This window comes from Dasypus novemcinctus, chromosome 15 (genome assembly GCF_030445035.2).
Source record: "Dasypus novemcinctus isolate mDasNov1 chromosome 15, mDasNov1.1.hap2, whole genome shotgun sequence".
In the NCBI taxonomy this organism is placed as follows: Eukaryota; Metazoa; Chordata; class Mammalia; order Cingulata; family Dasypodidae; genus Dasypus; species Dasypus novemcinctus.
The window spans coordinates 107,167,475-107,192,610 of record NC_080687.1 but is presented as its reverse complement, the minus strand read 5'-3'; positions in this window follow the sequence as shown (position 1 = coordinate 107,192,610).

Genomic DNA, 25,136 nt, shown 5'->3' with positions numbered 1-25,136 from the left:
CAGGACTTTGGTGGCTCCTGGACTGGAAGGGTGCATGTCCAACCTTGAAAGTTGAGAATCCCACCAGGCAGCAATCTAGTCCACACCTGGATAGCCAAGAGAGAAAGGATGCTTATTGACACCATTGGAAGGACAGGAGACAGGAATGTCTCAAATTTGCCTTCCCCTGAGCTATAGGGGAAGAAGTTGCCATTTTATAAATGGGAGAATAGAGCTTTTATAATCAAAAAGGTGAGGCTGGCCCTGAAATAACTATAAGCATAAGTAAGGGTGAGGATAGACATGAAGTAACCATAAACAAAGGTAAATTCAGTTTATAATTACCATTACTATAGCAAGCGTAAGCAAGGGTGTGGCAAGATGTGTTGTAACCATAAACAAAGGTGAATTTAGCATATAATTACCATTAGAGAAGTAGATCTAAGCTAAATCCTCCCAGTTAGAGCAATTGCAGATGTTATGCTTCTGCTGTTTTATAATATAAAGGCATCTATATAATGATCTTAATTACAGTTTCAAGTAAGTTTTTATTTTAGAACAAATTGGGCACTTTTTTTTAAACTAAGCAACTGAAACAATGTCATTATTAACGTTAAAAACATAATATTTTAGCAAAAATTAATGTTCCTAAATGTTTTCTGCTTTTTCAGCAGTTGAATTAATTCCACTTGTGATTTCTTTTATATATCAAATTCAATTGCTAGATATATGTTGAAAAAAATTTTTTTTTTAAGATTTATTTATTTATTTAATTTCCCCCCTCCCCTGGTTGTCTGTTCTTGGTGTCTATGCGCTGCGTCTTGTTTCTTTGTCCGCTTCTGTTGTCGTCAGCGGCACGGGAAGTGTGGGCGGCGCCATTCCTGGGCAGGCTGCTCTCTCTTTTCACGCTGGGCGGCTCTCCTCACAGGCGCACTCCTTGCGCGTGGGGCTCCCCCACGCGGGGGACACCCTTGCATGGCACGGCACTCCTTGCGCGCATCGGCACTGCGCATGGCCAGCTCCACACGGGTCAAGGAGGCCCGGGGTTTGAACCGCGGACCTCCCATATGGTAGACAGACGCCCTAACCACTGGGCCAAAGTCCGTTTCCCCTGAAAAATTTTTTAAGATTTATTTTCCCTCTTCCCATCCCTGGCCCCACTGTTGTTGATGTCTGTGTCCATTTGCTGTGTGATCTTCTGTAGCTATTCTCCTTTTTGTCTCCTCTTCTCATTTTTTCTCCTCTATGATTCACTGAGATATGATCCTGGGAGAACACCTGATGTGGGAAAAGGTAGGTTACCTTTTACCATTATCTGATTTGTTAACAGGCAAACCTCAAATCTGATTTAGTAGTTCCTAGTCATGACAAGATTGGCAAAGTTAAAGCAAGCACAGATTAGAAGAGAAGAAAGAATTTTACACATGTAGCATAGGGAAAGACTTGACTTTAGAATCACCTAGATGCAAAGCTCCCAGATACCATCCATGGCAGAAACCTCATGTGGGACCCTCCATCTTCATTCTTCCAGAAAAAGCCCTGGGAAGCTGCTAGGTATGGAGCTAAGGGGTCCAGAGGAGCCCTGCCCCTGATGAGACACAAATTTGGGCATCTATGGAGACTGCATCTATTAGTTACCTCCTTCAGGTGGTAAACCCTGCAAACTGTTTTTGCTGGAAGTATTGGAATGTTACAAGTGAATAGATGGGGAGCTAGGATTAGCCAGGAACTTTTTAATCTTGTTCTACAGGGGAGAGGTTTAGTAAATGACATAGATCTTGAATCCCCATTTATTCCCCTTATTAGGCACAACCAAGGTTGAGAGGTCCAGAGTACAGGCTAGGACTAATTGGCTCCCATGTTAATTAAGAAATTAACAATCTTACCTGCCACATAAAGGGTCTCCCAAAGCTCTTCCTGGTTGATTGTTCACACAAAACCTCAGGCCCTTTCCATCCCCACTGGGGGAAAGCCCCATCCAGGTGGTGAGGCAGCTTAGGGCCAGGTTCCTGGTGATGTGGAGCCTGGATTCAGATGGCCCTGAGGTGATTGACTTTAACGGCAGCAGGCAAAATGTGAGCCTGACACTGAGAGATTATTACCAAGTGCCAAATAGCAAAGCACCTGGAAAATAATCTTGACCATAAAGGGGAAATGGTAAATACAAATGAGTTCTTATGGCTAAGAAATTTCAAACGGAGTCAGGATATCATTATAGAGTTTACACTTATGTGCATCTCAGCAGTGTCTCATTGACTGCCACAGTAAATATTGCCTCAAATAACAGGGTTCCTATGGGTTCTAGAGAAATCCAGACACTATAGGCAGGACAGTTGTCTCTGGAGTATGTTATGGTGCCCTGCCACTGGACCTTACTTTGGAATTTATGCTTCTCAGTGTGACAGAGTTGGACTCATTTATGGTCTCCCTACATGTGGCTCTTCTGTCCCTTCTATTTGAACCTATAGTTAGTATTATACTTGATAAGAGTATGTCCAAGAGACTTAAGTATTTTGTTTATCCATATGCCAGTTGGGCCCTGAACCTCAGCATAGTTGCAACAACTACGCTCCAGTTCATTGGACTCACCTGGGACAACTAAAAGGGTGGTGATGATGGACAATGTCCGTCCCAAGGAGCATAGAGTGTCTGCAACTGCAAACAAGATAGTTCTATCCATCTCCCCCATGGAATCTAAGCCCCCTCTCAATTAAAGGCAGATTGAGCATCACCATCCCCAAATCCTCAAGATTGGGGAGTGAACAATGGACTAAAGTAGGCTTAGTATTATTCTGCCATAGACTTATTGCTATTCTAGTAATGGAAGAACTTTTATCATTGATGCAGAGGCAGTGGCCACTGGAAATTCTGAGGGGAGGGAGAAGGAAAAAAGGTGTAATATAAAGGCATTTTTGGGACATTGGAATGGTCCTGCATGATGTTGCAATGACAGATACAGACCATTATATATTTTGTCATAACTTACAAAATTGTATGGGAGAGAGTTTAAACTATAATGTAAACTATTAGTATAATCCACACTTAGTGGTAATGCTTTAAAATGTGTTCATCAATTGTACCAAATATACCCCACTAATGAGGGATGTTGTTAATGTGGGAAAGTATGGAGGGGTAGGGAGTAGGGCATATGGAAATTCCCTATATTTTTTATGTAACATTTATGTAATCTAAAGTTTCAAATAAATAAATAAATAAATAAATAAATAAATAAAGTCAGCCAAAGGGGCACTGATGCAAAGTACCAGAACTCTTTTGGCTTTTATGAAGGTATTTATTTGGGGATAAAAGATTCCAGTCACAAGGCCCTAAAGAGTCCAACTCAAAGTACCATAAGAGGTACCTTTTCACCCAAAGTCATTGGGCACATGTTAGAGCAAGATGGCAGGTGATGCCTGCAAGAGTTCAGACTTGCTTCTTCCTCTTCAGGCCCTGTGGTCCCAGCTTCTTCCAATATCAGCTGTAGGCTGGTAGAAGGCATCTCTCTCCCCAGGGCTCAGTTCTTTCTGGGCTCATCTACTCTGTTTTCTTCACAAGGTCTGCTGTAGACTATCAGGCTCATCTCTCTTCCCAGGCCTCTGCTGTGTCTAATGAGCTGGCTCTCTTCCTCTGTGTTCTTCTCTGTGTGTTTACTTCTATGTGAGCATATTTCTAAATGAGGAAATAGACAAGAGTAACATTCTTATTCATAATTATACTTTAGTTTCTAACTAGTGAAAATAATACACTAAAAATAAATAAATGCTATACAAATTAAAAAGGGAGAAGCAAAGCCATATTTATTCACAGAAGACACACATATGCAATAGGAAAACTGAAGGGAATAATAAGAAAAATATATATTAGAACTAAGTTTTGCTGTCTCAAGATAAAAAAATATAAAAATATCAATAATTTCTACAGATTAACAACAGTTGGAAAGTGTAATTAAAAATACCACTTGTAATACAAATAATGTAAAATTATTTGAGAAAAATGATTGGAGAATTTACAATAACTGTAAGCTTAAACTAGTGAACTCTTCTCAGAGAAATTAATGAAGACAACTGAATTTAAAGTTAAACCTTTCTCAGATTGGGAGAAGCAATATTGTTAAAATGTCAAAATGAATCCAATGTAAGCTAGTAACCTATATATTCAATATGCATATCAATGTAGTCAATATATTACTAATAAAATCAAAGAAATATATTTTTAAAATAAGAAATTTTAATTTTAAAGGAGCTTTAAGTTTACAGAAAAGTTGCCCATAAAGTCAGTTGCCATATAATCCTCACATGTGTAATTTCCTCTATTATGAACACCTTGCATGAATGAGACATGTTTTGTGCAATTGATGAACCAATACTGATCCATTGGTAAGTAAGTGAATTTAAAAAGTTGTTTGTAGGGAAGCAGATGTGGCTCAACAGATAAGAGCATCTGCCTACCATATAGGAGGTCCAAGGGTCAATACCCAGGGTCTCCTGGCTTATGTGGTGAGCTGGCCCAGTCACAGTGTTGCTGTGTTGCTGCATGCAAGTACAGGCCCAGGCATGGATGCCCCCACATAAGGGTGCACCCCACACAAGGAGTGGCCCTGCGCAAGGAGAGCTGCCCTGCACGAAACCACAACCTGCCCAGGAGTGGTGCCACACACTTGGAGAGCTGACTCAGCAAGGTGATGAAGCAAAAAGAGACACAGATCCCAGTGCTGCCTGATGAGAATACAAGCTGACACAGAAGAACACACAGTGAATGGACACAGAGAGCAGACAACGGGGGGCAGGGGGTGGCGAGAGAAAGAAAGAAATCTTTAAAAAATAGAAAGTTCTTTGTATACTTTCAATGTAAGACCTTTGTCAAGCTCATTATTTTCACATATGTTTTCCTAGTCTGCCTTTGTGTTTTTAGTTTTCTATTGTATTTCCTCATAACTGTGTCCTTTGCACAGGAGGCATTTTTAATTATAATGAATTCCAACTATTGCTTTTTTTCTTTTCATGGATCTTACTTTGGCAGTGTACCTGAGAAGTTGTCAGAAACTCAACTGTTTCTCCCATGTTATTTTCTCCCACGTTATCGTCCAGTGGTTACATGGTTTTGTATTTTATACTTAGGTCTCTGATATACTTTGAGTTGATTTTCGCGAAACGGTAAGGTCTGTGTCCACATTTTTTTCATAGGGAGTCCAGTTTATCAAGCACCTTTTGTTGAATAGACTATCTTGTCAATGTTTTTTTTGCCCATTTGTTAAATTTCATCTGACTACATTTGTGGGGTTCTACTTCTGTGCTCTCTACAATATTCCATTAATTTAATTGTCTATCCATTCAGCAATATCACAATATCATGTTCACTGTAGTAAGTCTTAAAGTGGGTTAATGCCAATCTTCCAACTTTGCTTTCTCTAGTATATTGTTTACCATCTTGGTCTTTTGCCTTTCCATGTACATTTTAGAATGAATTTGGCCACAAAATACCTAACTGTGATTTTGACTGGAACTTCATTGTACCTAGACAACAGATTGCAAAGAACTTAAATCATAATAATAATGGATCTTACTATCATGAACATAATAAGCATTTCTGGATTTATTTATATTTTCTTTGATTTCTTTCATCAGAGTATAATTTTAGAGAGATTGTAGGTTTACAAAGCATTCATGCATAAAATAAAGGATTCCCATACCACACCATGCTCTGTGGTTGTGCATTTGTTAAAACTGATGAAAGCACATATTTATAATTGTACTGTTAACTATAGACCATGATTTAACTTATGGTTCACTTTGTTGTGGCATTCTATGGATTTAATTTTTAATTTTTATTCCAGTCACATATATACAATGTAAAAATTTCCCATTTTAGCCACATTCAAATATATAATTCGGTTATGTTCATTTTATTCATAATATTCTTCATCATCACCATCATCCATCACCCCAAATTTTCCATCATCCAAAATGGAAACTGTACATTTTAAGTGTTAATTCCTTTCCCTACTCCCATGCCATATCCTGGTAACCTAGATTAAAGATTCTGACTCCATGAGTTTTATTGTTTGAATTATTTCATAGCAGTTAAATAAAAAGCAAATTGTCCTTTGTGTATGATTGCTTTATTTATTTAGGCCCTGTATATATCTTGTTAGGTTAATACTTAAGCATTTCATTTTCATTGATGATAAGGTAAATGGTGTTGGGTTTTTTAAAGTTCTACTTCCAGTTGTCCATTGCTGATATATAGAAGAGCAATTGAACTTTGTATATTAATGACATACCCTGCAACCTTAACAGGTAGATAGAGCTCTGTACCCCAAATATACACGTTCTTAGTCTAAATCTAAATTTCTGTGAGTGGGACACCATTGTAATAGAACTACTTGAAGAAGTTATTTTTAACTAAAGTGTGACTCAACTGAATGGGGGTGGTATTCAGAAACTATTCCTTCAACTAACATTTATTGAGAACCTACTACATTCCAGACCAGATAGTGTTATGATCTGGGAATATAATAGTCATTAGACAGCAATTAGAAATAGTTACCTAGAGCATATATACAACTGTTGCCTAACCTAGACTAAATATTTTTTACATAATTGAAGTACTAAGAGAGGCTTGAATTTATGGCTTCTAAATGTGTTTATTGTGCTTCAAACTTTTTAAACCTTTCCACAAAAATGATCAAATTGAACACACAAGAATCAGATATCTTAGCCAGTATCAATTTTTTTATAATATACATTTTAAAAGATACTTAAATTATATAAATGTTACACAAAAAGGACACAATGACTCAAGATGAAAGCAAGCATGAAGGCTATGGCCATTGGTGTAGTTCCCAGAGGACTTCTTTGTCACTTTATTATATACAATCACCCAAATTTGAAAAGAAGTTCTCCAAATCATCCCTGCTAAGTGTTATATTACATACAGAAAGGTATTTGGGTAAGGAAATTCCTCAATTTTATTATAGAATAATAGTATAGATTGCACTGACATCTTTAAAAAAACCATGTCCATGTCCATGTTCATTTCATGTTTATGCAACATAAGAAACTTAAGGATGTCAAGGATGTCTTCTTAAACACATTTCCTAGATAACACCTTCAGTTATCTTTTACCTAAAACCTATCAGCAGGAGATCTAATTAGAAAAAGTACAAACATTTCTGATCTATTTCTCCCTTCTCAGGTCCCACAGTAGGAAAGATTAGACACAGTAGGAAAGATTAGACCTAGCTGCTAACCTTTATCCTTGTAGTCACTCATAGGAGTAAACAGATGCAAGTGTGACAGGTGTTTCACAGTGTAGGTGGCTTGTTGAAAGAAGGGACTCAGCATAGGTAATCCAGATGACTTCAGATTGGCAAGGCAGTGCTGGTGAAATTTGTTTTGTGTCCTGATGTATGAGCTGTAATTTTCAAAACTGTTGTGATTGTAAATTATTGAGTCTGATTTGAAAATAGGGATATCATTTGAAATGCACAATTGCCATGTGACATTGACCATATAGAAACACTTAATAAGAGACTATATGGCAACAATTAAAAACCACAGCAGGGGGGGTACTGGGTTCCTGGCCATTGGTGCTCTGTCGTGGTCCCTAGGGGAGCAGCAACAGTCTCCCAGGTACAGCGGTGGGGACCGGGAGGGAGTGAGGGTTCAACAGTGAGCCCCTGATGCTAATGACTATGCTTGTGAGCTGATAAACCTAAAATAAGAACAAGGCCTAGAGCAACATTGTGCCTGGGAATTTCCTCCTGTCAGCCTTCATGTTACTCAAATGTGGCCAGTCTCGAAGCCAAACTCAGCATGTAAATGCAATGCCTTCCCCCCAGCGTGGGACATGACACCCGGGGATGAGCCTCCCTGGCAACGAGGGACCACTATCAACTACCAACTGATGATGCAACTGGAAAATGACCTTATACAGAAGGTTCAATGCGGATCAGCAGAATATCCCTGTCTACATAAAATAACATGACTTTAAAATGCTGTTTGACCTAAAGTAAGGGGGAAATGGAAAGGAGAAATGAGTTTATATGGCTACGAGTTTCTAAAAAAGAGTCTGGAGGCTGGGAGAAGGATTGCCCTCATGCACAACTGAGCAGAGTCAGAGAGACAGATAAAGCAGATACAACCCCCAGATATTAGTTCCTCTGAGGGCTAAAGAGACCCATGGGAGTTATGGTCATGGCCGATGGGGTTAACTACCAGGGCAGATGGCCCCTCTTTGGAAATGGTGTTTATGTGTGATGAATCTGGACTCAGATGGGATCTCCCTTCATAAGACTTTCATGCTAATGTGCTGGAGGTGCAGTTAATGTTGGGGTTTAAGATATATTTAGGGGATTTGAATCTCTGGACTGACAATGTGATAGCCAGGTCCTGAGCCTCAACAGACTCCAGCACCTACAATCTGATCTATTGGACTTACCACACTCAGCTAAGATGGAGTTGAAGAAGGACAACCACCACACCATGGAGCCTAGAGTGATTACAACTGAAAATGGGAGGATTGCATCCAGCATCCATGTGGAATCTGAGCCTCCTCTTGACATAGAGGTGCAATGGACACAACCAATCCAATGTCCACATAGAAGAGGTGGCATTGGATTGGGAAAAGTGGACATGGTGGACGATGGGTATGGGGAAAGGCAGGAAAAGATGAGAGGTGGAGGCGTCTTTGGGACATGGAGCTGCCCTGGATGGTGCTTCAGAGGTAATCACCGGACATTGTAAATCCTCACAGGGCCCACTGGATGGAATGGAGGAGAGTATGGGCCATGATGTGGACCATTGTCTATGAGGTGCAGAGGTGCCCAAAAATGTACTTACCAAATCCAATGGATGTGTCATGATGATGGGAACGAGTGTTGTTGGGGGGGGAGAGGGGGGGTGGGGGGGTGGGGTTGAATGGGACCTCACATATATATTTTTTAATGTAATATTATTACAAAGTCAATAAAAAAATAAAATAAAATAAAATAAAATAAATAATGTAATATAAAAAAAAATAAGAGACTATATATACACAAATAAGTAAACTGAAGATCATGTTAGTTCATTCTACCAATAATTTGTGGGAAAAAACAGAGTGAAGTGTTTAGGAATATAGAGTGCAGCCAGAGGCACTAAAGGAGATAATTCTCACTGCTGACTGGCAGATCAGGTCTCAGATTGGTCTACTTCTTAAAGCTGCCCTCTCCAGACCTAGGACACACACTGCCACTTCTGCACAAGGGTCCTGCAGAAAAGCCTAAGATGTTTGGTGATTTCCAATCATTTTCTTCTATTCTATTTGGCCATCTGACACAAATCAAGAACTAGAAGATTAGTTCTTCAAATATAGAAATGAGTAGTATGAACAAGATAATATTAATAAGGACTTTGATAGAAGCTAAAAAACTTTGTTTTGTATATTCTGAATATAGATCTTACATGGAGCTATGGAAGCTATTTTATAATACAGAGACAATAATTATTAAAAATGGGTGTATACTGACATCCTCCCATGATTTTTTCATCAAACTGAGAAAACAAATAGGAAAAGGCATTGTGACAGTTTTAATTAAGTGAATCCCAGAAAAAAATGTTTTTTAACTAATCCATTCCTGTGAGTTTGAGACCCTTCAATTGTATAAGATTCAGTTAAGAGATCTTGATTAGATTGCATGAATAGATTGCTTTTGATTGGACTACTTCTGGGAGTTGTGACTCAGGTTGGGTCTCTGCCACTTGCTGGGTCTTATATAAACTAAGAATGCACAAAGAGAAGTGAGACACAGAAAAAGAAGTGCTGACATTTTGACCCAGCCATGAAAGAGAGAAGACACCAGGATTACCTACAGCTTGCATGGAGACAGAAGATCAGAAAGGTTCAAAGAGATGAGGCACCAGGAAAGAGTCCTGATTGCCCACTGCTGAGCTCCAGAATAAAGTAGAGAGACACCAGCAGACACACCACCTTGCCTCACCACATGGCAGTACTTTGGGATCTACTAGCAGCTGACCTTTGGTGGCAAAGCGTCGCTGATGATGCCCTTGATTTGGACATTTTTGCAACCTCAGAACTGTAAGTTTTTACCTTAAATAAATTCCCTTTATAAAAGCCTAACCATTTCTGGTATTTTTGCATAGGCAACCTCTAGCAAACTAAGACATGCATATATATTGACATCAATTCTGGCACAAACAATCAGCTGATCAGGCAACATTAAGCACATAGACTGGACTTCCTTTTTATAGTTGTGTGAAAATAATAAATTTGTATTGATTTAAAGGGAAAATATGAGGAAAATGAAAGCTAGACCCAAGAACATGATATACCAATAGGTCCAGAAGAGAAATAAACACAAAGGAAATAATATAATAAATATACCCAGGAGAAAGACATAAATGTTTTCTTTTATTTCTTTTGCTTCTTTCATTAAAGAATTGAAAAATGTCACTAAATGTTGAATTGGGCAGATTCCACATTTATACACAATACCATCTATGATTTACCCCTTTTTAAAAAAGGGCCCATAACGAATTATAGACCCTGAGCCTGAAGAGTATATTAATTATAAGGAATAAAATCAACAAGGTGGTAAGTAAACAGCATGAATTTCTTGTAAACATTTATCAATTTGCTACCTCCTACAGACACATACATGGAAGGTAATATAGAATCTTGAAACAAATGAATATATAAATATAGACAGATAGCTAGAAATAGATAAGATTTTGAGGATTGAATCATGTCCCCCACAAGGCATGCTCAAGTCCTAAACCTCAGTTCTTTGGTTATGAACTCATTGGTAAATGGGATCTTTGCAGTTATTATTTAGATGAGGATAAATTGAATCATGGTGGGCCTTAATGCTATGTGACTGAAGTCCATATAGGCAGAGGTGTTCAGTGAGGAGAAGCAAGAGGAGAAAGAAGGTAGATCATCATGTGACAAAGGCAGACTTTATGAACTGAACCAAGCCACCTTCAGAATGCTACAGATTTTGGAAAAAAACCTGATCCTTCCAACATCTTGATTTTGACCTTTGACCACCAAAATTTTGAGAAAATGTATTCCTGCTTTTGAGACAAGTTTATGCTATTTGTCAAGCAGCCTTTGCATGCTAAAACAGAGCAGACCACTTAATGTCATAAATGTGTTTATAGAAATATTAAATTATAGATTACAGATATTTAATTAGCAAAATGACTTTTGAGATGGAAGAAAATCTTCTCTTAATTTTTATATATATGTAAAAAATAAACACACACATACTATGAAAAAATTGGGAATGTAGAATATTTGCACCAGTGGCTCTAGTGAGCAATTTAGACTTCACAAAAACAAAAGAGTTGACTAAATTGTTCATCTTCCAGAACATTGTTTACAGTGAATATAAAAATGAATGTGGTGATTATATGTAAAATGGCAAAAAATTATGTTCTATGAGTTACTCCCCCCTACAAATCGATCATTGAACTAGAAAGAATTGTTGATATTAATAATTTGAAACTCTGAAACATTATTAGGCACTGAAAATAACCACATCATATCTAGAAACAAGGTGATGATGCCAAACTTTTGAGGTTTTATAAGTGAAAATTGACATGACCCAGTGACCATGCTCAAACTGCAGACCCACAGGCAAAATATAGGAACAGCAGCTTACCTTCCTAGAAGTTCTGACTGGTTCCAGGGCAGACAGAGAACATTTTCTCACCAAAATGTGGTTGCATTTTGAGGTTGGTCTGGCAAATCCCTGAGGGACAAGCATATAGACTGTTAAAACCATTCCTCATTGCATCTATCTGAAAATTTAAAAGAGGGTATATTAGTTAAAGTTCTCCAGGGAAACAGATCTGATACTACATGTATATATTCTATATATATATATACATATATATATATATACAGAGAGAGAGAGAAAGAGATATACTATATAGATATCTATATATCTATATTATGTAAATATTATGAAATTTACTGTAGGAATTGTTTCATGTGACTGGGGGATGGGCAAGTCCAAATTTGGTGAGGTTGCCATCAAGCTAGGAACTCGGATGAAGGGTTTTGAAGAATTCTCCTGGGGAAGCTGACTAACTGACTGATGTAGAGATGAAAATTCTTCCTCTGCTTGCTGAAATCATCAGTCCTCCTTTTAAGACCTTTAGTTGATTGAATGAGACCTCTCTCCTTGTTGAAGGCAATCTCCTCAGTTGATTGTGCATGCAATCAGCCATAGATACATTCAGGTTATAGATGATTTAAACTAATGAAATAGCATCACAGTAACAACTGGGCCAGTTCTTGTTCAACCAAAGAACTGGAAAACATAACCTAGTCAAGTTGATGCATGAAATTAACCATCAGAGTCAAACTTTTATCAACTTGGCATTCACATCTCTCCTTAAACCATAATTAATCTTTAAATGAGAACAAAAACAGTCATATTTTTGTCTACCGATATTCAACTGTTCTATATACAATTAGAAATGCACTGCTCATTCCCAGAATTTGGTGCAAGTCCTTGGGTAATCACTCATAACCTTGAAATTCTATAACTAAAATACAAAGACTATAAAGTTAATACAACTTATACTATATTATAAGGGGATGAGATAGGAAGTAAATATATATATATATATATATGTAGTTTCATAACTAAATAAGGAAAATATTCATAACCATTACAGTCTTCATTTCTATAACTGGTCACATTATCATTGCTCACATTTATAATTACGTTCTTCCACCATCCATTCCATATTGCCTTTACATTCAGTAAAGTCTGTGGTTCTTTTCCTGGTGGGTTGATCCAAATTCAAGTTTCTGGGCCGTTAGTAGTCCTGCATGGATTAGGTTGTTGCCATTTTACACTGACATAATCAAAAAACGTGATAGTACTAAGAGATGACCTAGAGGATCTCCTGTATTTCCAGCCAACCTTTCTTTATCTCCATGGTATAGATGTAGACCTATTTTCACTTGATAATTAGGATCAATCATCCTAGTCAGTATAGTAATTGCCTTCTTTGTCTGTTGATTCAGAGGTATAAGGAGGCCAAAGTGGCGAAGTAGCAGTCTTTTTTTTCAAAAAAAGATTACTTTATTCTTCTTTATCTACCCTCCCCCAGATGGTTCACTCATCTATCTGCTCATTTTTTTTAAACTTTATCTTTTTTTTAGGATTTATTTTTTATTTGTTTCTCTCCCCTTCCCCCCCGCCCACCCCAGTTGTCTGTTCTCTGTGTCCATTAGCTGTGTGTTCTTCTTTTGTCCACTTCTGTTGTCAGTGGCATGGGAATCTGTGTTTCTTTCTTTTGTTGCATCATCTTGCTCTGTCAGCTCTCCATGTGTGAGGCACCATTCTTGGGCAGATTGCACTTTCTTTCACCCTGGGTGGCTCTCCTTATGGGCTGCACTCCTTGCACGTGAGGCGCCCCTATGAGGGGGCACCCCTGAGTGGCATGGCGCTCCTTGCATGCATCAGCACTGTGCGTGAGCCTGCTTCACACAGGTCAAAGAGGCCTGGGGTTTGAACCGCAGACCTCCCATATGGTAGACAGATGCCCTTTCCACTGGGCCAAGTCAGCTTCCCTGTCTGCTCATTCTTTGCTTGCTTTTTGTCTGCTCATTTTTTGCTCACCTTCTCCAGGAGGCATTATGAACTGAACCCAGGACCTCCCACATGGCAGCTGAGTCCCCAGTGGCCTGAGCCACATCTACTCCCTGTGGGCTTCAGCATCTGCTGGCTTGCAGCATCTGCCCATTGAGGCAGAGGCAATGTCTAACTTGTGGCGGGGACCTGTCTAACTCATTGCAGCAGGTGTGGTGTATGCTCATCTTCTTTTAGGAAGCACCAGGACTGAACCTGGGACCTCCCATGTGGAAAGTGGGCATTCTACTGGTTAAACCACATCTGCTTCCCTGTTAGTAGTCTTAACTTCCACTTCAATGGAGTCATTATTGGGTCTCTTGGTGGAAGCACTCACTCCTCTTTTTCAAACTAAGACCTGTAGACCATCAGTACTTAAGGCTGAAGGAACAGAAAGCAAACATTTTCAAGTGGATCAGAGGTGTAATACGGTGTGGTTGCATTTCCATGTTCACCCCTTGATTCCAGGACATGTGAATTCTGGCTAAAATAGAAAGAGTGCCATTGATTGGTTGCTGATTTAGAGCATACACAGCCTCCTGGAGAAGATTGTTCCAGTCCTGCAAGGTTTGCCAAACAGTTGGTACTCTAATTGAGTCTTCAAAAAGACCATTTGACTCTTTTATAAATCCAACAGCTTCAGGATGAAAAAGAATGTTGTAAGATCAGCAAATTCCATGGACATTTACCCATTCCTGTACCTCATTTACCATGAAGTGAGATCCTTTATCAGAAAAAAAAAGCTGGGTGGAATATCATGACGGTGTATTAGGCATTCTGTAATTCCATGGATGGTAGGTATAGAGAAACAATGTATGCAGAGAAGGGAAACAAATATCTGGAGTATGCATCTGTTTCAGGTAGAACAAAATTCTGCACCTTTCATGATGGAAATGGTCCATCATGGAAATGCCATCAGGTAGGAGGTTGATCATCTCAGCTAATGATGCCATATCAGGGATTGAGTGTTGTTCTCCACCGCTGGAAGATAAGGTCTCAGAAGTGCCTGTAACTAAGATAGCCTGAGGAAGTGGAAGTTCATGTTGAGCCCATGTATAACCTCCACACTACCACCATGGCCACTTTGGTCACAAGCCCATTGGTTCATTAACCACATGAGTGGCTGGGGAAATGGTCTGATGACTACTGACAGAATTGGTCATCATAAAAATGTTACTATTAAAATCAATTGGTAAGTGGACTGAATTGGCAAACCCAAGTGAGGAATATGCTCTCTACAAAATATAAGGAATACAACTAGATCTTGTGCTCTTTGTACATTGTAGGAGGAATCAGCTGCAATAGCTTAATCTTCACTTTAGAAGGGAAATTTTGACATGTCCCATACCACTGGACACCTAGAAATCTCAATAAGCTAGAAGGCTTGTGACACATGAATGCCTTATCAATAGAAGCAGATTAGTTGGTATTTCTTGCTTACATGGTTCAATCAACCTGATATCATCAATATGATAGACAATTGCGATGTTTTGAGGAAGGGAGTGTCAACCAAGTTCGCTGCAGACTAGATTATGACATAGGACTGGAAATTGCTATACCCCTGAGGTAAAATATTGATGCTGCATTGCAGGCCATGCCAGTTGAAAGCAAACTATTTCAGGTGGTCTTTACTAAAATGTATTGAGAAATAAGTCATTTACTAGTTCAATAGTTGCATACCAGTTACCAAGTTACATTTCAATTTGCTTAAGCAATGGAACCACATCTGTAATAGCATCTGTGACTGGAGTCTCTGCCTGATTAGGTTTATGATAAACCACTGTCATCTGCCAAGACCTACCTTCTTTTCTGCACTGGCCAAACAGGAGAATTGAATTGAGATGTGGAGGGTATCACCATCCCCGCATCCTTCAAATCCTTGATGCTGTCACTAATCTCTGCAATCCTTTCAGCAATGTGGTGTGGCTCTTCACTTAATATTTCACTAGGTAGAGGCAGTTCGTATGGCTTACATTTGATCTTTCCTATCATAATAGCCCTCACTTCCCAAGGTAGGGAGCTAATGTGGAGATTTTGCCAGTTTCTGAGTATGTCTATTCCAATTATACCTTCTGAACTGGGTCTTGGTCCTATTGGAACCACTGGGAGACAGACCTAAGCTAAAACATCATGTATCACCTGACTATGATAATCCCCTACTGTGACTGGTGGGCCACATTGATGTTTAAGTCTCCTGGAATTAATGTTACTTCCAAGCTAATGCCTAATAATCCCTGAAATGTCAGGGCATTTCCCTTCTCCCCAATGCACAATCATGCAGGTAAAAAGTTATAAGTATCTTTAGGGATGACTGGGATGGAGATACACAGAGAGAATTTTAAGGATGGAGCAGGGTCATCCCCCAAAAGGGGCCTAAGCCCTTTCCCTCAAGGGGCTGTGAGTCTGTAAACAGTCTGCAGTTGACATTGATTGAGGGTTAATGACTTTCTCTTTGTGATTTAAATTAATCTTTTGTTCAGTTATTCTAGAATTCTGCTTATAAAAAATAATTAGGATTTTAATAGACTGCACAATGATTTATCTCTTAGACACTCCTGGCCTACTAGCCAATGCTGTAATTCTCTGCAATTCAGATTATTTGGCTTACTGCTTTGACTCTGCTATCCATTATGTTGGCCACATCCACCTCGACTTTGGTGATAAAGTGCCACCACTCCTTTGGCTTCTGCCAACTTCGAATCTGATCATACCCATGTGCTTAAGGATCCAAGTTCAATGGCAGTGGTTCTCACTGCAATGTTTGACCTGAAGAGAACAAACACAGACCTCTTAGGGATGATGGGTTTGGTCTCAAAAGTTTATTCTTCACATTTTTTTTGTGAAAGGTGTGTCCTCTGGACATTCCTGGGGTGAGTGAGCAGGTCTTACATGATAAATCCAATTTAACATTCTAATCTCTCTGAGCTTTTGGTTCCCCTCATCTACATTATACTAGAAGAGTTCTGATATTTTGACCCCAGACAATGATAACAACGTTTTGATCCATTCTTCAGCCAGCCACCTTAACAAATTGTTAGAGCTCTTTTTAATCCCTTGAACCACAACATTGCATCCAGAAAATCTGGTAGTGGGCACAAATCAAGAAATTCACCATGATCCAATATAACTTTAGTGCGACCATTATCCCACACTATTAAAAATCATTCCCACACATATTCCCCTGATTTCTGTCTACATAAATTGGAAAAATCATGCTGTTCTTTTATGGTTTAGCATACCTCCACATAGGTCATGCTTTGTTTCTCACCTTTCAGGAAATTTTTTGATTGAATTGAGGTCTATGGTTTGGAAAAGAAAAAAAAAGAAGAGTTGTAGGAGTGCATGCTGAGAATTAGCAGGATCTTGCAAGCCAGTTGCATCAGGGCATTTCATTTCATTTTCATCTGGTGAAACATGATTAATCTCTTCACAAAAAAATGTGAGGTATATTTACTCTGGGGAGACAGCTATAGTTCTATCATCCAGGTCAGTTTTGGTATATGCAGGTGGAAACTGCTTGTCTTATACCTCAGGGCTGACTGGTGGTAAGGTGGCTAATTGGAGTGTCTCATAAGGACAGTCCATTACAGGTTTATAAGCAAGGAATTCTTAGCAGAATCAAAGGATTCAGTGTCCCCCATAAACATTATCAACTTGTATGCCTCCATTCACATATTCATGATGCTATTACCATCCAATCAGTGCCTTCACTTTGACAATAGACATTCCGCAATTTTAGAAATTCAATTTACATTGTAATTCAATCACTTATACAATAAGTCTCAGGGTCTGGTTTTCAGAAATCTCAAGTCTGTGTCAACATAAAATAGTTTCTTTCAAGGTACACAGAGAAACTTTCATGTCCTTCATGCAGCACTTAATCTGGGAATTTTAATATGGGAATTTGAAGCCTCAAACTCATCACTTTCTTTTAGAACTGTATCCACCTTGTTTACGAACAACCGGCCAACATCATCCTACAATTTATCTCCAAAAAACTTTACTAATGTGTCAAAAACACTCTCATCCATAGACTTGCCTCTTATAAGTATTTGAGTAGCATTAACTAGTGGTTATGTTTTTCATATAACTATTGCCAATTCACAACATGGACTGTCAGTGATATAGAAATAATTTTAAAAATAATAAATATGAGAGAAAATCAGATAATATTTTCAGATTTTGGGTCTGAAGTCACCACTACCTCTAGGACCCTTGTCCAAACCTATCTATGGGTGAAGCCTTTTCGAGTTCTTACAATATTTTATGGATGGCTCTCATTATTAAAAGTATTATTGGCATTGATGTATTGTCAATGTCCACCCCTACTAGTCTTCGCTCCATAGGTCCTGATAGGAATTGCTGCAGTTAGAGACATTTGGTGGGGCATGAGAAAGACTAAACCTCAGTGACTCATGGACTTGGCTAATATCCTGATTATTTTGGCCAGACAATTGGAGAGTAAATAAAACCAGCTCCCCTGAGGGGATGAGACATTGAGATAAAAATCACTACCTCACCTAATAGGTTTTATTTCCCTTACATGGATGCTCACTAGAAAGGTTGCATACTTGATATGGGAGAGCATAGAAAACAAACAGACTTTGCTTCTCAGTTAAAGTCCTCCATTCCAGATCAAAATTTGCACAGCCAATTAACCCCTGGATCCATGTAAATACCAATTTATATTTTAAATATCTAGTTTATTGAATATACCCTCATTCATTCTACCAAGTAACATTTTTTCCAGCAATCTGCTTCTCACAGCATCTTATCCTAGTTTTCACTTTGGACTATAACAGTATCTCTGGTCATCTCAAATGCTAACTCTTCCCTCCAATGCTCTTTTTTTAGTGGATCTTTCATTTAGGCAGTATCTCACCAAAATGCAAGTTGGCATTAAGGAGCTGAATGCTTGACGTTTCAGACTTTTTTGGTCCTCATACTTGAGCCATTCTTTCCTGGTTAAGATCCTTTCTCTAACATCTCTTTATCTTTGGCACTTGAATTATTATTAATGTTTTGCTTTTTGTTTTTAAATTTCTGTATCACATTTCAAATAGAAGAACATGACCCTACAAATATAAAGTTAGTATTTATTAATAATATTCTACTATCTTTTTTCAGTTTTCTTTTCCTTTCAGATATTGGCAATCCTAATTCAGTCCTCTTTATGACATCTTGTAAATTAGCAGAAATGATTTCAGCATAAGGGAGGAGAGAGGATATGAATATCACAAAATACCACATGAAAAAGGTATACAGATGCCATTAAAAATACGCTCAGTCAGTATTATTATCTTTTCACTTCTTTTAGGGTAATGTATTGGTCTCTTTGGAGTGGGAAAACATGTCTGATACCTACATCCAAAGATAAGAAATTGTCCTTTAATTGTTTTTCATTCATACATTATTCCACTTAGAGTATTTCACACCAATATTTGTATTTTGAATTCCACACCTTAAAATATTTTCAGCTATTTCACTATTATTACTCCTAATCATTAGTATATTGTTTCAAATCAGACACAAAAAAGAGAGAAATGGATCCATTGCTAAAATACAATAGCTATAGGCACATACATTCAAATTCTTTTATGATATATCTCTCTATGTGGCTACTTATATACATATTTATAGAAGAATAGATCAGATAGATAAACAGATACTTATATGAAAGATGAATCACAGTGCTTTTTCTTATTAGACAAGTGGTGGTTTTACTGAAAAATCAGGCAAAAAATACAGGAATCTTTATGCCACCCTATCATTAACACTTTGCTCTGGTTTGGCATATTTGTTACAATTCATAAAAGTTCATCTTTATAGTAGTACTATAACTAGTTCATGGTTTAGCTTAGTGTTCTTTGGGTTGTGCACTTCCTTCGGTATTTCTGCAAATTTTATTTTATTAACTTTTATACAAATAAAATGTCCCCATTTAATTATATTCAAATATATACTCCAGTACTGTTAATTACATTCAAGTGTTGTGCTACTGTCACTTTTATCCATTACCAAAACTTTTCCATCATCCTAATTAGAAACTCTGTAAAATTTAAAACTTAACTCTATTCCAAACCCCTAATCCATCCCCAGGTAACCCATATTCTAAACTCTGACTCTGTAAGTTTTCTTGTTCTTATTACTTCATATCAGTAAAGATAAAACAATGTTTTTATTTTGTGTCTGTCTAATTCAACTCCACTTGAGATCCTCAAATTGCATCCATGTTATCCTTTGTAACATTACTTCATTTATTTTTATACCTGAATAATACTCCATTTTATGTATGTACTAAACTTTTTTTTTTAAAGATTTATTTATTTATTTATTTAATTTCCCCCCCCCCCCTCCCCTGGTTGTCTGTTCTTGGTGTCTATTTGCTGCATCTTGTTTCTTTGTCCGCTTCTGTTGTCGTCAGCGGCCGGGAAGTGTGGGCGGCGCCATTCCTGGGCAGGCTGCTCTTTCTTTTCATGCTGGGCGGCTTTTCTCATGGGCGCACTCCTTGCGCGTGGGGCTCCCCCACGCGGGGGACACCCTTGCGTGGCACGGCACTCCTTGCGCGCATCAGCACTGCGCATGGCCAGCTCCACACGGGTCAAGGAGGCCCGGGGTTTGAATCGCGGACCTCCCATATGGTAGACAGACGCCCTAACCACTGGGCCAAAGTCCGTTTCCCTGTACTAAACTTTTATATCCTCTCATATATTGATAGATACTTGGGTTGCTTCTATCTTTTGACAATTGTGAATCATACTTCAATGAACATCAGTGTGAAAATATCTTTTTAAATCCCTGCACTCAATTCTTTTGGGTATATAACTAGAAATGGGATTGATGGCTAATGTGGTAATTCTATACTAAATTTTCTGTGGAACTGCCAAACTATTTTCCGCTGCTTCCTTTAACTGGGGTGTTTTGGAAAAATGACCACTCTAGGCATGGTTTATAAGAGGAAAATAAATGAATAAATATAAAAAAACACAACACATCTCTTTGTAAGGAGTACAACGTGAAAATTTATAGAGAAAGAGAAGGAGGGAAATGGACTTGGCCCAGTGGTTAGGGCATCCGTCTACCACATGAGAGGTCCGCGGTTCAAACCCCTGGCTTCCTTGACCTGTGTGGAGCTGGGCCATGCGCAGTGCTGATGCGCACAAGGAGTGCCCTGCCATGCAGGGGTGTCCCCCGCGTAGGGGATCCCCACATGCAAGGAGCACGCCTGGTAAGGAGAGCCGCCCAGAGTGAAAGAAAGTGCAGCCTGCCCAGGAATGGCGCCGCCCACACTTCCCATGCTGCTGACGACAACAGAAGCGGACAAAGAAACAAGACGCAGCAAATAGACACAGAGAACAGACAACCGGGGGAGGGTGGGGAATTAAATAAATAAATAAATCTTAAAAAAAAAGAAAAGGAATCTCTCATAGATGATGAAAATATTATATGACCTGTTAAGGGTAGGGTTATAGTGGTGTTACAATTGTCAAATAATGGAATACTATTATATAAATTTAACTTTCATGCATTTAACTGTTTGCAGATGTTGCCTAAAACAAACAATTTCAGGTAATTATATGCATCCTGAAGTGTTTAGAGTCAACAGTGTTGATGTTGAATGTAAAGAATAAGAAGAAAGTTATTACTGCTTTAACAATAAGGCAAGGTGTTATATAAAATAAATAGGACTTTCTTCTGCTATTTTGCTCTTTAGTCTTTTTAAGTCTTACACAGTTTTTTGCTGTCTAATCTTCTGTTAATTCCTAATTTCATATTTATTGATTTTTGTTTTGCACCATATGAAGTGCCTTCTCAATTCTATCTGGATATATTTTTCATATATTTCCCTATGATTATTATTACATTAAAATTCAACACACACATATATATATACATACATATATTTGTTATATATATAACAAATAATGTGCAGAAAGGAAACAACTTCCAAAGAAGAAATTTATATCCCATGGGATTTTCTTTTAAAAATGAAGAATATATTAAGAAATTCCTGGATAAAGAAAAGCTGACAAAGTTTATCATCACTAGACCTGTCCTACAAGAATTGCTAAAGGGAGTACTTCATATTGAAAAAAAGGACAAGGGATAGTGTTTCAAAGCAGCAAAAAGAATTAAAGTCTTCTAGCAAAGGTAGGCATTTGGATAATTATTCATGCCTGTATTATTGTATATTTTTTTGCTATGTAATTCCACTTCTTACTTCCTACAGGTGCTAAAATGTAAACTCATAAAAAGCAATGATAAATCTCTGGTATTGGACACACAATGTGCAAAGACATAATTAGTAACAAGTGCAAGAAAGGTGGGGGTAAATGGGTAAGGAGAAGTTATTTGTGTAGGTTATTGAAGTCAATTTGTTTTGGTTTCAAAACAAATATGATTGTTATATATAAGGGATGTTAAATTTTAACCTGACAATAATCACAAGGAAAAAATATGAAAAAAAAAAACAGATTGAAATAGAGTTCTCCATATGGTACAAAACAAAAAAGGATAAAAAATAAGATATTAGATATTAATGGAAGATCTGAGGACAAAGAAAGTTATAAAACTTAAAAAGACTAAATAGTGAAATGGAAGAAAAAAGACCTGCATTATCAGTAATGACTTAAAATGTAAATATATTGAACTTGAAACTCAAAAGTGACTTTGGCAGAATGGATAAAGAAAACATGACCCAACTATATGCTCTCTGCAAGAAACTAACATTAAATTCAAATATATAGGTAAATTGAAAGGAAAAGGATGAGAGAAAAAATATATATACCATACGATAGTAACCAAAGAAAGCTGGGGTAACTGTACTAATATCAGATAAAATAAACTTACAAAGGGAAGCAGATGTGGCTTAAGCATTTGGGTACCCAGCTACCACATGGGAGGTCCTGGGTTCAGTTCCTGGTGCTTCATAAAGAAGATGAGCAAGACGGTGAAGTGACACAATGAGATGAAGAAACAAAATGATACAATGAAGAGACATAATGAGGAAACACAATTAGAGACACAAAATTGGGAGCAGAGGTGGCTCAAGCCATTGGGCTCTTCCCTCCCACATGGGAAGTGTCAGGTTTGGTTCCTGGTACCTACTAAAAAGGAGACAAGTGACAATCATTGAAAGATGCAGAGAGCACAAAGAAAGTGCAAAAGAATGAAGGAGGGAATAAATAAATATAGTAAGTCTTTAAAAAAGACTTAAACAACAACTATAAAGGAAAAATGGTCATTATAAGCTGATAATGAGGTCAATTCATAGACATAAAATTATAAATATGTATGTTAATAACAGAATAATGTTAACATATATGAAATATATGAAAGGAGAAATTGTTCTACATTAAAAATATGAGATTTTCAATACATCACTTTTAATCATGGATAAAAAATCTATACAGAAGACAATAGGGAAAGACAAAATTTGAATGACATTCTAAACCAACTAGACCTAATAGACATATATAGAACACTTCACCCAAAAAACAACAGGATATATAGTCTTCTTGAGTGCACATGGATAATTTTCCACAATAGACTATTTCTTAGGTCACTATATTGGTGTCAATAAATTATTAAAAATATTGAAATCATAAAAATTTATCTTCTTTGACTAAAAGGGAATTAAGATAGAAATCAATAAAGGAGAGAGAAATGAAAAATTCATAAATATTTGGATATTAAACAGAATTCTCTTAGTCAACCAATGGGTTTAAGAGGAAATCATAAGAGAAATTAGGAAATATATTGAGGTGAAGGAAAATGAAAATAAAACAAACCAAAACTTATGGGATGCAGAAAATTCAGTACTTGAGAGGGAAATGTACTGCTGTGAATGCTTACCTTAAAAAAAGAATAAAGATACAGCATTAGTCAGCCAAAAGGGTGTAAAATACAAGAAAATTGGTTGGTTTTTATAAAGCATATTTATTTGGGATAGAAGCTTACACTTATGAGTCCAGAATGCATAAATTACTTCCCTCACTAAAGTCTGTTGCCACATGTTGAAGCAAGATGGCTGCCAAAGTTCAACCTTCCTCTTCCTCTTAAGGCTTCATGGTTACACCTTCTTCCAGTATCAGTGGTAGGCTTGGATAAGTCTTGTCTCTCCCTCAGGGTGCATTTCTCTCCCAGCTTAGCTGCTCTGTTTTTCCACAGAGTCAGCTGTAGACAATGAGGCTCTCTAGGCTTTGCCTCTCTCCCTGGGGCTTGATTCTCTCTTGGCTTAGCTGCCCTCCTCTCTCCACTAGGTCAGCTGTAAATTCTCAGGTGAATGGCTCCTCTTTCTTCCCAGTGCTCTGCCATGTGTAATGGAACCTTCTCTCTTTCCTTACATGTCTACTTCTCCTGTGTGTTTACTTCCTGGTCTCCAGGATCAAAACTCCCAATTCCATCCTTTGCCATGTCTTTTATCTGTGAGTTCCCACCCACCCAGGGGCAGGGACTCAATGTACTATGGATGTGGCCCAATCAAAGCCCTAATCATAATCTAATCAAGTAAAAGTGAAACCTCAGACAGACCAGTTTACAAATATAATCCAATATCTACTTTTGGAATTCAAAAAGAGTATCAAATTGCTGCAGATATCAAATGAGAGACCTAATCTAAAAATTGGAAGTACAAGAAAAAAGAAGAGAACACTAAACCTAAAGTAAACAGAAGGAAGGAAATAACAAGGTTTAGAGTGGTGATGCGAGATATAAGTTATTAAAAAAAAACAATAAAAAACAATAGCGAGAATAAACAAAACCAGAAGACGGTTCTTTGAAAGGATCAATAAAATTGACAAACCCTTAGGTAGAATGATGAAGAAAATAAGTGATAGAACACAAATAAATAAAAGCAGAAATGAAAAGGGAAGCTTACTACAAAAACCATTGAAACTAATATGCCTGAAAGAGGATTCTAGGGACTGTTGTACATCAACAACTTAGATAAGCTAAATGAAGTGGACAAATTCCTAAAAACATGCAAACTACCTTCCCAGACACAAGAAGAAATATATCTCATAAAACCAATAACTAGAAGAGTTATTGAATCAATAATTAAAAACTCCCAAAAAAGAAAATTTCAGGCCCAAATTGCTTCACAGGAAAATATTACTAAATATTTCAAGAAGAATAAACACCAATACTCCTCAAAATCTTTCAAAAACCTGAAGAGAAGGAAATACTTCCAATTGATTCTATGACACCATCGTCACCCTCATGCTAAAGCCAGAAAAGTTTCCACAAGAACAGAAAATCACTGACTAATATATCTTATGAATATAGGTGCAAAAATCTTCAGCACAGTACTAGTAAATTGAATACATCACATTAAAGGATTTATATAACATGATCAAGTGGAATGTATCCCATGCATTGAAGGGTGGCTCAATATAAGAAAATCAATTAATATTTTCAGTTAACAGAATGAAGGAAAAAATACAATCATCTCATTTGATGCAGAAAATTCATTTCAGAAAATCCAGCACTCCTTCTTGATAAGAAT